This window comes from Cetorhinus maximus, unplaced genomic scaffold, assembly GCF_964194155.1.
Source record: "Cetorhinus maximus unplaced genomic scaffold, sCetMax3.hap1.1 HAP1_SCAFFOLD_182, whole genome shotgun sequence".
NCBI lineage: Eukaryota > Metazoa > Chordata > Chondrichthyes > Lamniformes > Cetorhinidae > Cetorhinus > Cetorhinus maximus.
In genome coordinates, this window is record NW_027596163.1 from 691,403 (window position 1) to 708,996 (window position 17,594).

The 17,594-nt window shown below is 44.0% G+C and overlaps 1 protein-coding gene across 3 annotated transcripts in view; it reads left to right on the top strand.

Moving 5' to 3' along the window:
* The window catches only part of LOC144672973 (rab GTPase-activating protein 1-like), a 442,218-nt gene that overhangs the window by 383,894 nt on the left and 40,730 nt on the right, over positions 1-17,594 (top strand). The window lies entirely within an intron of this gene.

A 17,594-nucleotide genomic window follows, 5' to 3' on the forward strand; every position in this document is an offset into this window, starting at 1 on the left:
GTGATTTTAATCTACATATAAACTGGAAAAATCAGATTGGCAGTAGTAGCCTGGATGATTTTTGAATATCTCTATCAAATCTCTTCTCAGCCTTCTTTTCTGTAAAGAATACAGTCCTAACTTCTCCAGTCTGTCTTCATAACTGAAGCTCTTCATCCCTGGAACTGTTCTTGTAAATCTTTTCTGTACTCTCTCCAATGCCTTCACATCCTTCCTAAAGTGTGACACCCAGAACTGGACACACTGCTCCAGCTGAGGCCGAACTAGTGACTTGTAAAGTTCAACATGATTCCCTTGCTCTTGTATTCTATGCCTCTTTATAGCTGTACCCCCTATTTTATACTCTCTCTATATATTCTTTCTACCAAAATGAACCATTTCACATTTCTCTACATTGAACTTCATCTGCTACCAGTCCGCTCATTCCACCACCTTGTCTATGTCCTTCTTGAAGTCCTGCACTGTTTTCCTCAGTTCACAATGCTTCAGAGTTTTGTATCATCTGCAAACTTTGAAATTGTGCCCTGTATACCAAGACCTAGGTCATTAACATATGTCAGATGCATACCAAATCATTTGGTTCTGAGATTTCAGGGTAAATGCCACGTTAGTGAAAGAAGAAAAGAATAATAGGAGCAATCCTGACACTGCAGAATATACTGACGTGCAAGGAAAACCCTGTTAGGTGCGGACACCTAATGCACAGCATAAACTGGTTACCAGATGTTGGGAGATGGCTATATCCCCCGGGATAATCACAATACACGGGGGTTTAAAAAGAAAGTTCTTGTGATAGTGACGAACAAACTTTAAACAGCAGTCACAAAGCCAGGAGTTTTGACCATCAGGTTTAGTTCTATGTGCCACATTTACCTAGGGAATGAGAATAAAGGAGATCACTGAGTGTTGGAGAGGCTGGAACACTGAACAAAAGGAGCCTGACTGTTAAGCTGTGCTGCGTAGCTTCAGCAGAGATAACAGTCTGCAGGGGTTGGTCAGCATGTCAAAGGAGTGAGCCAGCTGGGAGTTGAGGTGGCTGAGTACAACCCTCTCCATTCCCAGACAGTTCCCGTGAGGCATGGGCTTGCAAGCTCATTCACTGGCTTCCTCATTACACATTCACAGCAACGCTGAGAACAGCAGCCGTCACGTTTCCAGCCAGAGGCGATGAGCTCACCGACTACATTAGCAGGAGCAGCTCTGCCTCGGCTCCTCGGCGTGGATCTCAAACGCGCTGTCAGTTTTTTCACCAGCGACACAATGCCGATAAGCCTGTGCTCGGTGCTAACTCGGTGGTAGGGGCAAGGCTGCCGAATTAACAACCCCCCCACCCCCCTTCCCGTTGCCCGCACTTTCTCCCGTTCGCCCTGACTCCTGAACCAGCAAACTGGATCCGTCCTGCTTCCTCCTGACAGAAGAGGGGCTTCCCTGTTCCGCCCCTTCCCTCTCGGCCGTGCAGAACCCTCGCTCCAAAGCCCAAGAAACACAGGATGACGGGCACAAGATGGTGAACGAGTATGCCTGCCGGCTGCTGGAGCTGCTAGGGATGGGTCATCGCTTGTTTGTACCTCGGCTGCTGCCGGTGAGCATCTTTTCTCTGAGAGGTTGAGGCTGGGGGTGGGGTGGAGGGGGGAGGATGTGGGTGGACTGACAGGAAGGCAGAGGCCTGCAGCCTGGAATTAATGACGTTTGCTGAGAATTATTGAGCTATTGATGGCTGCCTGTGGGTGGCCCTCAATCATTAAAAGCAGTCAGGTCCTTAAGGCTGCAAGCCCCAGTTTGTGTGCAGTCAAAAGCATTCAGAAATCTTTGCATCCTTCCTTGTCATGCACATTATGCTGCCTTAATTATTGAGCTGCTGTTTTATTTTTAAAATTGGCACAATTTGTATAACGGTACACTTGTCTCTGCCTGAGCAGGTGCTGGCCTCCTTGGCTGATATTCCTGAAGGCTGTGTAGATTCCCTGCTCTCCCATGCAATTCTTAAAGCACAGAAGTTTATCTTTGTACCTTTGTGTTTGTGAGGGTTTTGACAGTGCATGCACTGAGCATGTAGCCTCGTGCACATAGGAGCAACCATATCACTTTGGACTTGCCTTTGCTTTCATTCACTGTCTTAATTAATGAGGCAATTGCTGTATTGTGGAGTCGTGCGAGGGCACACTGCTCCTGTTTGTGAATGGGGTGTGGTACTGCCACTGGCATTAAAGCTGGCAGGTTGGGGATTCACCTTGTGCTGGATGTGGGTTGTACTTCTAACCTCAGGTGGCACTGGCGGGACGCTCGACCCTCCCTGATCCCCACCTTTCTTCTTCAGTAATTTGAGTTATCACTGTTTTTAAAAACTAAAACCTGATTGAAATAGCAGCTAAGCACTCTGCTCTCTGGACCTCCCTCGACCTGCAGTTTGCAGCCCTTTTAGTGCAACAGGCATTGTTAATTGTAAAGCTAATGACATACCTGTCAGAGGCGGGGACATAGAACCACCTAGCACTGACCTGACTCATCCACAGCAAGATATTGGCTATGTGCAGACCTCCACTCGTGTTTTTATAATCTTGATTTCCCAAATCCATGACCAATTACTTTCTGTCAATTGATGCAAATGGGGACTTTACTGCACAATCATTAGATTGGGGGTTTAATCCCATCGGCTCAGGGGAGGGGTGGTTAATTGTGAGATCCAGTTGGCTCAGGTAGTGGAGCAATTGTGGAATGTCCATGGCCCAGGGAGGAGAGGGGGAGAGGGGGGGAGAGAGGGGGAGGTGTAATTGTGGAATGTCCATGGCCCAGGGAGCGGGGGGGGTAATTGTGGAATGTCCATGGCCCAGGGAGAGGTGGGGGGTAATTGTGGAATGTCCATGGCCCAGGGAGGGGTGGGGGGTAATTGTGGAATGTCCATGGCCCAGGGAGGAGAGGGGGAAGAGGGGTAATTGTGGAATGTCCATGGCCCAGGGAGGGGGAGGGGAGGGGTAATTGTGGAATGTCCATGGCCCAGGGAGGGGGGGATAATTGTAGAATGTCCATGGCCCAGGGAGGGGGGGATAATTGTAGAATGTCCATGGCCCAGGGAGGGGTGGGGGGTAATTGTGGAATGTCCATGGCCCAGGGAGGAGAGGGGGAAGAGGGGTAATTGTGGAATGTCCATGGCCCAGGGAGGGGGAGGGGAGGGGAGGGGTAATTGTGGAATGTCCATGGCCCAGGGAGGGGGTTATTGTGGAATGTCCATGGCCCAGGGAGGGGGTTATTGTGGAATGTCCATGGCCCAGGGAGGGGGTAATTGTGGAATGTCCATGGCCCAGGGAGGGGGTAATTGTAGAATGTCCATGGCCCAGGGAGGGGGTAATTATAGAATGTCCATGGCCCAGGGAGGGGGTTATTGTGGAATGTCCATGGCCCAGGGAGGGGGTTATTGTGGAATGTCCATGGCCAAGGGAGGGGGTAATTATAGAATGTCCATGGCCCAGGGAGGGGTTAATTGTGGAATCCTGTCAGCTCAGGAACGGGGTTAATTGTGGAATCCTGTCAGCTCGGGGGGGGGGGGAAATTGTGTAACCCTGTCAGCTCAGGAAAGGGGTAATTGTGTAACCCTGTCAGCTCAGGAAAGGGGTAATTGTGTAACCCTGTCAGTTCAGGAAAGGGGTAATTGTGTAACCCTGTCAGCTCAGGAAAGGGGTAATTGTGGAATCCTGTCAGCTCAGGAAAGGGGTAATTGTGTAACCCTGTCAGCTCAGGAAAGGGGTAATTGTGTAACCCTGTCAGCTCAGGGAGGGGCGGGGTAATTGTGGAATCCTGTCAGCTCAGGGAGGGGGGGTAATTGTGGAATCCTGTCAGCTCAGGGAGGTGGGTAATTGTGTAACCCTGTCAGCTCACGGAGTGGGGTAATTGTGGAATCCTGTCAGCTCAGGTAGGGGGTAATTGTGGAATCCTGTCAGCTCAGGTAGGGTGGTAATTGTGGAATCCTGTCAGCTCAGGGAGGGGGTAATTGTGGAATCCTGTCAGCTCAGGTAGGGGGGTAATTGTGGAATCCTGTCAGCTCAGGAAGGTGGTTAATTGTGTAACCCTGTCAGCTCAGGGAGGGGGGAAATTGTGTAACCCTGTCAGCTCAGGTAGGGGGGTAATTGTGGAATCCTGTCAGCTCAGGGAGGAGGGGTAATTGTGGAATCCTGTCAGCTCAAGGAGTGGGGTAATTGTGGAATTCTGTCAGCTCGGAGAGGGGGGATATTGTGTAACCCTGTCAGCTCAGATAGGGAGGTAATTGTGTAACCCTGTCAGCTCAGGTAGGGGGGTAATTGTGGAATCCTGTCAGCTCAGGTAGGGGGGTAATTGTGGAATCCTGTCAGCTCAATGAGGGGGGTAATTGTGGAACATCCTTGGCTCAGGTATGCGGGTAGTTGTGAAATGCCCTTGGCTCAGGGTGGTAGGGGGTAGATGTGGGATTCCGTCGGCTTGGGGGTAGGATAATTGTGGGATCCATCTGCCTGGGATGGGGGTTGGTGGTAATTGTGAAATCCTGTTAGATGCGGGGTTGCTCTGTGGTGGAGCTCTGCCAATAAACTTGTGGATTCAAGTCCCACTTCAGGGACATGAGCACATAATCCAGACTGAAACTCAACTTTAGCAATGAGGGAGTGTAGCACTGTTGAAGGTAACTTGTTATAAGACCTTAAGAAATAGGAGTGTGGGGCAAGCTGTTCGGTCCATCAAGCCTGCTCCGCCATTCAATAAGATCATAGCCAATCTGATTGTGGCCTAAATTCCACTTTCCTGCCTCCACACTGCATCTCCCCCCACCCCAACCAAAAAAAACCCTTTCTAATTCTCGCTTTGGATGTGTTGTAAACTGAGGCCCCATCTGCTCCCTCAGGTGGAGTTAAAAGCTTCCACATGTCACTTTATTATGCTTTTCAAGAAAGGAGGGAGAGAGAAAGCAGTGAACTCCAGGCCAGATGGTCTAAAATCAGTTGTTGGAAAAATGCTGGAATCTATCATTAGGGAAGTCTTTACAATGCACTTAGAACAATTTATATGATTAGAACATGTCAACATGCTTTTACGAAAATTGACATTTATCAAAGTTTCTTGAGGATGGAATTGGCAGGGTAGATAAAGGGGAACCAGTAGATGTAGCATACTAGGATTTCCAAAAGGCATAAGGTACCACACAAAAGTCTAATAGGCAAGATAAGGGCTCATGGAGTTGGGGGTAATATATTAGCATGGATAGAGGATTAGTTAATGGATAGGAAGCAGAGGTGTGGGCATAAACGGGTCTTTGTGAAGTTGGCAGGCAGTGATAGTGGAGTGCCACAAGCATCAGTGCTGGGGCCTCAACTATTTACAATCTATATTACTGACTTAGATGATAAGACAGAGAGTAATGTATCTAAGTTTGCTGATGATACCAAGCTAGGTGGAAAGGTCAGCTGTGGAAAGGACACAGAGAGGCTGCAAAGAGATATAGATTGGTTAGGTGAGTGAGCAACCAGATGGTAGATAGAGTATGATATAGGCAAGTGTGAAGCTATTGACTTTGGTCTTAAGAATAAAAAAGCAGAATATGCTTTAAAAGGTGAGAAACTTGTAAGTGTTGATGTTCAAAGAGACCTGGCTGTTCTTGTACAAGGAACGCAGAAAGTTAGCGTTCAGGTGCAGCAAGCAATTAGGAAGGCAAATGACATGTTGGCATTGGGGTACAAGAATAAAGAAGTCTTGTCACAGTTGTATAGGGTTTTGGTGAGACCGCATCTGTGTGCAGTTTTGGTCTCCACATTTAAGAAAGGATATACTTGCATTGGAGGTGGTACAGCAAAGGCTCACTAGATTGGCCCCTGGGATGAGGGGGTTGTCCTATGATGAGAGACTAAGTTGGGCATTTATTATCTGGAGTTTTGAAGAATGAGAGATGACCTCATGGAAACGTGCAAGATTCTGAAGGGGCTTGATAGGATGAATGCTGAGAGATTATTTCCTCTGATCGGGGAATCTAAAATACGGGGGCACAGTCTCAGGGTAAGGGACCGATCATTTAGCGCTGAAGTAAGGAGAAATGATTTCACTCAAAGGGTTGTGAATATTGGGTGTTCTCTACCCAGAGGGTTGAGGATGCTCAATCGTTGAATACTTAAATGTACCTTAAATGGCTGGGATAGACAGATTTTTGGTATCTCAGATAATTAAGGGATTTGGGGAGCGGGCGGGAAAAATAGAGTTGAAGCCCAAGATAAGCCGTGATGGTATTGAATAGCGAAGTATGCTCAAAGGGCCATGTGGTCTACCCCTGCTCCTATTTCTTATGTTCTAATGTTCTTGTTCCGTGTCACTATTTTGAAGAAGAGCACGGGAGTTCTCTCAACATCACTAAAACAGATTATCTGGTCATTATCACTACGGTTGTGGGATCTTGCTGTGCACAAATTGGCTGCCGCATTTCCTATGTTAGAATAGTGACTACATTTCAAAAGCACTTCATTGGCTATAAGGCACTCTGGGATATCCTGATGTGGTGAGTGACGCTGTAGAAATGCAACTCTTTTTAAATGGTGGAAAACAGGCTGAGCTGGGGGTCAAATTATCTCGATCCAAACTGTAATTGTGGTATCATTGTATCTGAGCTATCATTGTGAATTCATATTGGATCAGAGCTGGGATTGTGGGATTATGTCAAACCACAGACTTGAGTGCGCCTGGCACACAACTGGTTTAATCACCCATTATTTGATCTGGTTGGACCAGATCCAGCACTGTTCAACCCTGTTCTCCTCTTCCAAAATTGCTCAATACTCCTGGATCAGATTGGTATTCAAAGAAAATAATCAGCTTTTCTATTCTACCAGCCGCCTCCTTAACCCTTTCTTGTTTGTCCGATTCACCCTCACCTCCAACAAGTGTACTGAACTCCTGAACTTGCTGTAGCCTTTGTACTGCACCACACCATCCCCCTCCAACACCATTTCTCCATTATTAGGTTTATAGGTACTATCCTTGCTTGATTCCACTCTTGCCAGTCAAATCATAGCCAGAACCATAGCATGTCCACTGCTGAAACCCCTATCCACACCCTTGTCTTCAGACTTGGCTATTCCAGTGGTCTCCTGGCCAGTCTCCCACTCTCTCCCCTCCATTAACTTCAGCCCCTCTAAAACTGTGCTGCCTGTATCTTACTTTACACCAAGTTCCACTCACTCATCACTCCTGCCCTTGCTGACCTATACGGACTCACATCTCTCATTTAAGATTCTCATCCTCATGATTAAATGCTTTCATGGTCTTTCCACTCCTTATCTCTGTAACCTCCTCCAGCCCCTACAACCCTCCTTATATCTGTATCCTCCTCCAGCCCCAACAACCCTCCTCTGTATCCTCCCCCAGCCCCTACAAACATCCCTATCTCTGTAACCTCTTCCAGCCCCTACAATTATCCCCATCTCTGTATCCTCCCCCAGCCCCTACACTATTGTATTCTTTCTTCACCACTCACTCACCAAACTCTCCATTTTTTTGACTCGTCTGCATTGCTTAACTATTGGTAGCCATGCCTTCAGCCACCTATGTCCCACATTCTGCAATTCCCTTGCTCCATATCTTCACCACCCTCCTCTCCCATTAAGACCCTACATAAAATCTTTGAAGCTTATTTTTAGACCCTCTTTGTACCTCCACCTTTCACTGAGATTTCTTTCTCTTTCTGATTACACTTGTGAAGTACTTTTACATGCCACATTGAATTTTGCAGCACAGAAACAGACCAGTTGGCCCATGTAGTTGATGCCAGTTTTTATTCTCCATGTGAGCCTCCTCCTCATCTCACCTCTATCACTATATCCTTTCTCCATCATGTAATTATCTAATTTACCCCTAAATCTAGCTGTGCTAGCCCTCTCAACTACTCCAGACATGGGGTCCTCTTCTACATTCGAACCACGCTGAGTAAAGTAGTTCCTACTGAATTCCTAATTGGATTTATTAATTACTATCTTGTATTTATGGTAAAAGCAAAATACTGCAAATGCTGGAAATCTAAAACAAAAATAGAAAATGCTGGAAAAACTCGGCCGGTCTAGTAGTATCTTTGGAGAGAGAAACAGAGTTAACATTTCGAGTCCACATGACCCTTCTTCAGAGCTCTGAAGAGGGGTCACATGGACTCGAAACGTTAACCTTGTATTTATGGCTCCGAGTGTTGGACTGCCACAAGTGGAAACAACACCTGTTTACCCTATCAAATCTCTGCATTATTTTAAAGACCTCTATCAGGCCTCCGTCTTCTCATTTCAATAAAAAAGAGCAGTCAGTTCAGGTCAGGCCCTTGTAAATCTTTTAGCCCTTTCTCCAGTCATTTTTATTGAGATTACTATGGTAAAAGTGCTGTGTAAAGTTGTTCTTGTTGCTGGGATTGTGCATTCTGTCAAAATTAAGGTGAGATTGTGGGATCGTGACAGATTTGAGCTGCAATAGTAGAATCTTTTTCAGTCTGAGTTTATGGAATCCCATCAGTTCAGAGCTGTGAATGGGATTAAAGCGGATCAAATTTCTGGGCATGAGTGGAGGCGAAGCTGTGTTACCAGCAGTCAGCACTGTACAAGGAATGAAAACTCGCTAGCAAGATCTGAGATCTGCTTTCTAGAACCTAGGCCACCCAGGCTTATTGAACCAAAGGGCCCTACAGCCCACACAGTGCCCACCCTGGTCCCCCAACCCCAGCTTTTCTGGGAGGAAAGAAGCATTGCTTGATTTAGGAAATTTAGAAGAGGTGGCAATAATTGATCTGATAGTGGGCAAAACGTTAGGCAAAAATGATCACACCATGGTTAGGTTCAATGTAAGAATACAGGAAGATAATAAAGACTCAAGGGTGATAGGTCAGGCAAAAAAGGCCACTGTGTAGAAACAGCAAACAAGATGGAACTGTAATGGGAAACCTTCAAATGCAAGACGGATGGAGGAAAAATAAATGCACTCTTAATGGGAAAAAATGAGTGCAAAAAATAGAGTGACATGGGTTTCAAACTAAACTGATTTAAAAGGGAGGTGTATGATAAAGTTAAAGCTAACAATCCTAAAAATCATGAATAACCTAGAGAGCGTAGCAGTGAAGTGGAAAGGGGCATTGGATGGGTTTGAAGGGAATATGAGAAAAGGCTGGCAGATATTATAAAATGAAACAGTACGGGATCTGACAATATATTTTTATAATAGTCTTACAGCCAGAGAGCTTGAGAAAAGCAGTGGAGCCATTTACAGAGAGAGCACTGGTGAAAAGCAGCGGGGCCATTTACAGAGAGAGCGCTGGTGAAAAGCAGCGGGGCCATTTACAGAGAGAGCGCTGGTGAAAAGCAGCGGGGCCATTTACAGAGAGAGCTTGAGAAAAGCAGCGGGGCCATTTACAGAGAGAGCGCTGGTGAAAAGCAGCGGGGCCATTTACAGAGAGAGCACTGGTGAAAAGCAGCGGGGCCATTTACAGAGAGAGCGCTGGTGAAAAGCAGCGGGGCCATTTACAGAGAGAGCACTGGTGAAAAGCAGTGGAGCCATTTACAGAGAGAGCGCTGGTGAAAAGCAGCGGGGCCATTTACAGAGAGAGCGCTGGTGAAAAGCAGCGGGGCCATTTACAGAGAGAGCGCTGGTGAAAAGCAGCGGGGCCATTTACAGAGAGAGCACTGGTGAAAAGCAGCGGGGCCATTTACAGAGAGAGCACTGGTGAAAAGCAGTGGAGCCATTTACAGAGAGAGCACTGGTGAAAAGCAGCGGGGCCATTTACAGAGCGAGCACTGGTGAAAAGCAGCAGGGCCATTTACAGAGAGAGCACTGGTGAAAAGCAGTGGAGCCATTCACAGAGAGAGCACTGGTGAAAAGCAGCGGGGCCATTTACAGAGAGAGCACTGGTGAAAAGCAGTGGAGCCATTTACAGAGAGAGCACTGGTGAAAAGCAGCAGGGCCATTTACAGAGAGAGCACTGGTGAAAAGCAGCGGGGCCATTTACAGTCAGAGTGTGTGAGAGTAACAGTGGGGCCTTTAACAGTGAGAGAGTGAGTGGAGAGTGGCGTTCAACTGAGAGTGAGAGAGGAGTGTGGCCTTTCTTAGTGAGAGAGCGCGAGAGGAGAGTAGTTTTTAACAGTGAGAGGAGCATATCGGGAGATAATGAGGGCATGTAAAAAGGCAGTATGTTAATTATGGGTGACTTTAATCTTCATGTAGATTGTGAAAATTGAGTTGGAAGAGGTAGCCACAAGCAAGAATTCATAGATGTCTTGGGAACAGTTTCCTAGAACAATATGTTGTGGATCCAACCAGGGATAAGGCTATTTTAGATCTGGTAACGTGTAATGAGGCAGGTTTAATAAATGATCTGAGTGAAGGGTACCCTAGGAAACAGTGACCATAACATGGTAGAATTTAGCATTCAGCTTGAGAGTGAGAAACTTGGGTCAGAAACAACTGTACGAAATTTAAATAAGGGTAATTACAAAGGAATGAGGGCAGAGTTGGCTGGAGTGGGCTGGGATAGGATTTTAGCAGCAAAAACAGTTGATGAACAATGGCAAATGTTTAAGAAAATAGTTCATGTCTCACAACAAAGATGTACCCCAGTGAGGAAGAAGGATTGAAGCGAGGGGATAAACCAACCATGGTTCACCAAGGAAGTTAAAGATGGTATCAAATTAAAAGAAAAGACATACAATGTGGCAAAGATTAGTGGTAAGCCAGAGGATTGGTAAAATTTTAAAAACCAACAAAAGATGACCAAAAAAATAACAAAAAGGGAGAAAATAAACTTTGAGGGTAAACTAGCAAGTAATATAAAAACGGACAGTAAGAGCTTCTTTAAATATATAAAAAGGAAGAGAGAGACCAAACTGAACATGGACCCCTTAGAGAATGAGGCTGGGAAAATAATAATGGGGAACCAGGAAACGGTAGAGGAATTGAATAAATACTTTGCATCAGTCTTCACAGTAGAAGACACTAATAGCATTCAAATACTAAATAATCAAGGGGCAAAAGAGGGGGAGGAAATAAATACAATAACTATCACCAGAGAAAAAGCACTAGGGAAACTAATGGGGCTAAAGGCTGATAAGTCCCCTGGACCTGATGGATTGCATCCTGGGATATTAAAGGAAGTAGCTACAAAGATAGTGGATGCACTGGTAGTAATCTTGCAAGAATTCTTAGATTCTGGAAAAGTCCCAGAGGATTGGAAAACTGCCAGTGTAACACCCTTATTCAAAAAAGGAGGAAGACAAAAAACAGGTAAGATAGGCCAGTTAGCTTAACATCTGTCATTGGGAAAATGTTAGAGTCTATTATAAAGGATGTAATGGCAGAACATTTAGAATTACATAATATAATCAAGCAGAGTCAGTATGTCTTCATGAAGGGGAAATCATGCCTGACAAATTTATTAGAATTCTTTGAGGAGGTAACTAGCAGGATAGATAAAGAGGAACCAGCAGATGTAATATATTTGGATTTCCAAAAGGCATTCGATAAGGTACCGTACATAAGGCTACTTAATAAGATAAGAGCCCATGGTGCTGAGGGTATTATATTAGCATGGATAGAGGATTGGCTAACTAATAGAAGACAGAGAGTTGAGATAAGGGGGGCATTTTCAGGATAGCAACCTGAAACTAGGGGATTGCCACAGGGATCAGTGCTGGGACCTCAATCATTTACAATATATATTAATGACTTAGATAAGGGAAGTGAATGTACTATTGCCAAATTTGCGGATGATACAAAAATAGGTGGGAAGGCAAGTGATGAGGCTGACACAAGGAGTCTACAGAGGGATATAGACAGGTTAAGTGAGTGGGCAAAAAAGTGGCCGATGGAATATAATGGGGGAATATGTGAGGTTATGCACTTTGGAAGGAAGAATAGAGGAGCTGAATATTATTTAAATGGAGAAAGACTGCAGAAAGCTGCAGCACAGAGAGATTTGGGAGCCCTTGTGCATGAAGCTAACATACAAGTTCAGCAGGTAATAGGGAAGGCACATGGAATGTTGGCCTTCATTTCAAAGGGGATGGAGTATAAAAATAGGGAAGTCTTTCTAAAACTATACACGGCACTAGTTAGACCACACCTGTGAACAGTTTTGGGCCTCTTATCTAAGGAAAGGTATACTGGCATTGGAGGCAGTCCAGAGAATGTTCACTAGGTTGATCCCGGGAATGGAGGGATTTTCTTATGAGGAGAGGTTGAGTAGGTTGGGCCTGTACTCATTGGAGTTTAGAAGAATGAGAGGCGACCTTATTGAAACATAAGATTCTTAGGGGGTTTGACGGGGTAGATGCTGAGATGTTGTTTTCCCTTGTGGGAGAGTCTAGGACCAGAGGACATAATTTCAGATTAAGGGGTCGCCCGTTTAAAACATAAATGAGGAGGAATTTTTTCTCAGAGGATACTTAATCTGTGAAATTTTTTATCGCAGAGGGCTGTAGAGGCTGGGTCATTAAGTATATTTAAGGCGAAGATAGACAGATTTTTAATCAGTAAGGGAATCGAGGGCTATGGGGAAAAGGCAGGAAAGTAGAGCTGAGGATTATCACAATCATGATTCATTGAATGGCGGAGCAGACTCGATGGGTCGAATGCTCCTACACCTTACGGTCTTATAAATTAAAGAGCAGTTAAAGGGAAGGCAGGGCTCTCTGGAATGAAAGAGAGTCTAACTGTAGAATGTGATAAATGTTTTACATTTCTTTGAAAACGAGTGGTGAGACAGTGTAGGTGTTTTGGGGGATAACATGGAACAATTGTTGGACACCATGGTAGAAATGGAATTGATTCTGAACAAAAAGCAGAACTCAAGGGGGATAAGACATTGGGCCGTGATACCAGGCACCCTGAGCTGTTTGAAAGAAGTTGGAGAGAAGATATCAGAGGCTCTGGCCACAATTTTTCTATCATTCCTAAATATGCCAATTGTGATACTGGAGTGGAGAGTGGTTGGTGGAATGCTTTAAATCTCAAAGGATAAACCAGGTAACTAACTCTTCTAGTGTCAGATGTGGGCAAACATTTAGAACCTATAATTTGAGATTAAATGAATTAGCATTCAGAAATGCAAAGGTTAATCAAGAATAGCCAATATGGATTTGTTAAAAACGTATTTAAGTGTTTTGAAGAAGTGACCAATTGAGTTCATAAATAGAATACAACTGGTGTGGTCTATATGGACTTTCAGAAGGTGTTCACCATAATATCTCTAAATTCTCTCAGTCATATAAGAAAAAATGTAGCAGCACAGACGGAAGCTTGGTTGTTGAACAAGAAACCATTTAGGGTGAAAGGCGTGTGGTGTTCAGATTGGAATGGGGTTGGCAGGGGCCAATGTTGTTTGCACATTTTTTTCTCAATAAAACTAGATGGTTTGATGAAGGGTATAAGAAACCGTCTTGGAATTTGCATATTACACAAATGCAAGGGGTTGGCAAACACTGAGGGCTACAGGAAGACACAGACATGAATGGGGAAAGAGTGAGCACTTCAAAAGGTGCAGTCAAGTTAACAGAATGGCCAAACATGGTCACGATGCAATTTAATGTGGATAAGTTGAGCATTAATGCATTTCAGAGGAAAAACCCAGGAATGGGAGTATACAGTGATTGGAATTGGCAAATGAATTTCAATATAGATAAATGTGAGGTGTTACATTTTGATAGGAAAAAGTAGGAGACCACATAATCCTTGGAAAACATGAGTAAATAGGATAGAAGAGCAGAGGAATCTTGGGATACAGCAACACAAATCACTAAAAATAGGGACAGAGTAATAGGACCATTTGAAAAAACAATCAAAACATTGGGGTTCATTTCTAGAAGGATAGAATTGATAAGCAGAGAAATTGTCAAAATTGTATAGACGATACTTGGAGTACTGCTTAGAGTTGTGGCCAGTATATTATAAAAAGGATATAAAAGCACTGAAGAAGGTTCAAAAAGATTTACACCAACAATGAGGTTCTAATTATTTGGCACAACTGGACAGGCTGGAACTCTTTTTTTTGAAGGATGAAAGGTCACCTAAAAAGGTCTTTTAAGATTATGAAAGGCTTTGATAAGGTTGACATGGCGAAAATGTTTCCACTTGTAGGCAGGGAGTCCAAAACCAAGGGTCACCAATATATATGGTAGTCACTAATAAATCCAAAAGAGAATTCAGGGAAAATTTTGTTACCTCGAGAGTGGTGAGAATGGAGTAGTTGAGTGAATAGCATAGACGCATTTAAGGAGAAGCTAATGAACACCATGAGAAAGGAATGGAAGGATATGTTGATGGTGTGAGATGAAGCAGGATGGGAGGAAATTCACGTGGAGCATAAACACAGGCATAGACCACTTGGCCGAATGGTCTGTTTCAGTGCTGTGGCATCTGTATCATATGACAGATATTGAAAAATGCAGATGAGCATTGGTACCTAGAAGTTCAAATCATTTCCTGAAAATTTGACTATAGGTAGAGAAAGCTATAAAAAAGCTCAAAAGCTTTTCTGGGTTTTCTAAGAAGTGTCATAGAGCACAAGAGTAAATAAATAATAATGAATCTGCCCAAACCATTGGCTAGGCCACAGCTGAAGTTGTGTGTGTAGGTTTCAGCTCCCCTTTATAGAAAGGGTTTTAAAGCCAGGCCAGGGATTATTGTTATGTGGACAGAATTGAAATATAATGACTGTTTCTATTGGCAGCGAAGACCAAGAGTATAGAATGAATAGAGGTTTGCAAAACTCTGAAGGGTATTTATAGAATAAATAGGAAACACTATTTGCTTTGGTTGGGGAGTCAGTGATAGGGGCCGTCAATTTAAAAATCATCGGGAGGAAATGTTAGGAGACTTTTCTCTACATTCGAGGTTGTTAGAAAATGCATTGCCACAGTGCGTGTTTGAGACAGAGACACTATATCGTACAAGCGGAAAATGATAATGAGATTTTTTTCATAAAATAGTCAAATTTCTGTTATCCGGCACTCTATCAACCAAAATTCCCTATTAACCAGAATTCAGAGGTCGGGCCTGCCAGGTCTGTTTTTGACAGGAGATGTCGAACTCATGGGTAGTTGCGATTGGCAGCCTACCTTCGCTCTGGTCTCAGCCTCCCATTGTTCCCTCGCCGCCATTTGCTAGATTCACCCACTCCCACACCTCTTGCGAGACCTCAACACCCGCGTGATCACCCTGGAGCTTTCTGGTTTGATGAAACTGCGGAACTCACCTTACTTCTTAGTTGACCGGCATATTTGATTAACTGGCGCCTCCCATTCAGAGCATGCCGGTTAACAGAAATTTTCCTGTAATATTTTGGCATATAGTGTATGACTGATTTGAGACATGACATGATGAATTTGCAGATGACATAAGGATAGGCAGGAAAGTATGTTGTGAGGAGGACATGTGGAGACTGTAGATGGATGTAGATAGGTTGAGTGAGTGGGCAAAGATCTGGCAAATGGAGTTAATGTGGGAAAATGTGAAGCTGTTCACTTTGGCAGGAAGAACAAAAAAGCAGAGTATTACTTAAATGGAGAACGGCTGCATAATTCTGAGGTGCAGAGGGATCTGGGTGTTCTGGTACGAGTCACAAAAAGTTAGTATGCAGGTACAGCAAGTAATTAAGAAGACTAATGGAATGCTATCCTTTATTATGAGAGGGATTGAATGTAAAAGTAAGGATGTTATGCTTCAGTTATACAGGGTATTGGTGAGACCACACCTCGAATACTGTGTGCAGTTTTGGTCTCCTTATTTAAGGAAGGATGTAAATGCATTGGAGGCGGTTCAAAGGAAGTTTACTAGATTGATACCTGGAATGAGTGGGTTGTCTTATGAGGAAAGGTTGGATAGACTGGGCTTGTTTCCACTGGAGTTTAGAAAAGCGAGGGGTGATTTGATTGAAGTATACAAGATCCTGAACAGCCTTGACAAGGTGAACATTTCCTCTTGTGGGTGAGTCCAGAACAAGGGGGCACTGGTTTAAAATTAGGGGTTGCTCTTTTAGGACAGAGATGAGGAGAAATTTTTTTCTCTGAGAGTTTTGCAACTTTGGAACTCTGCCTCAGAAGGTGGTGGAAGTGGTGCCATTAAATATTTTTAAGGCAGAGGTAGGTAGATTCTTGTTAGGCAAGGGAATCAAAGCTTATCGGGGTTAGATGGGAATGTGGAAATCAAAACACAAGAAGATCAGCCATGATCTTATTGAATGACAGAGCGGGCTCAAGAGGCCAAATGGCCTACTCCTGTCCCTATTTCTTATGTTCTGTTGTTGTTATGATACATTTATCATGTTTGGGAGAAACGGGTGACTTTGGAACTATGGTTCCCAAAGCTTTTCCACACAGGTTTTCTTGCCTCATGTCTGGTCTATTGTCGACAAATTAGTCGAGATTGATCGCAATAAATGTCAATAATCCCATTATCATTGTAACTTGTAACTACCAGAACAATAAACAGAGAACTCACTGAGCATTGGTCTTTTCTGACTAGCATTTCCTATGTACCATTGAATCTAGTAAGGGGAAAATGAATAATTATTTGAAGTGTAAATATATGAATACAGGGCTTCAGGTAGCGAATGAGATACTGGGATTAGTTTTGCATTGATCTAGCTTGGAGCTTGGCTATCTGTGCTGTAAACTGAGATGGTTCTATCATAGCAACAACTACCGTTGCCTTTCTAGGGAAAATGAATAATTATTTGAAGTGTAAATATATGAATACAGGGCTTCAGGTAGCGAATTAGATACTGGGATTAGTTTTGCATTGATCTAGCTTGGAGCTTGGCTATCTGTGCTGTAAACTGAGATGGTTCTATCATAGCAACAACTACTGTTGTTCTGTCCAGAAGTTCACTTGAATCCAGAGACTTGCATTTAATCTAGGCTGACACTCCCAATGCAGTACTGAAGTAGTGCTGAGCTGTGGGAACTGCCATCTTTCAGATGAGACGTTAAACTAAGACCCCCGTCTGCAAGAGACTCCACGCTGACATTTTGAAGAGCTGTTGAGTTCTCCCTGTGCCTTAACCAATATGTATCCCTTGACCATATATATGATTTAGGAGCAGGAGTAGGCCATTCAGCCCCTCACACCTGCTTCGCCATTTGATAAGATTATCTGATTGTGGCCTCAATTCTACTTTCCTGTCTGTCTCCTATATCCCTGGACTCCTTTGTTAATCAAGAATCTGTCTAGCTCAGCCTTAACAATGTTCAATGACCTTGCCTCCCCTACTCCCTGGGGAAGAGAATTTCAGACAAATGATCCTCTGAGAAAAAGTTTCTCCTCATCTCCATCTTAAATGGGAGACCACTTATTCTTAAACTGTGTCCCCTCGTTCTAGTCCCTCCATAAAGGGAAACATCCTCCCAGTATTCACCCTATCAAGTCACTTCAGGATCTTATATATTTCATTAAATCACCCCTCATTCTTCTAAATTCCAATGGATACAATTAGAATTAATCCATTAAGCCATGTAAACTTGCCATTTATCTTATTGCCATTTGTGGGAGATTGCTGTGTGTAGATGAGCCGCCTCAATTCCTACATTACAACAGTGACTGTACTTCAAAAATACTTTGGCTGTTAAGCACTT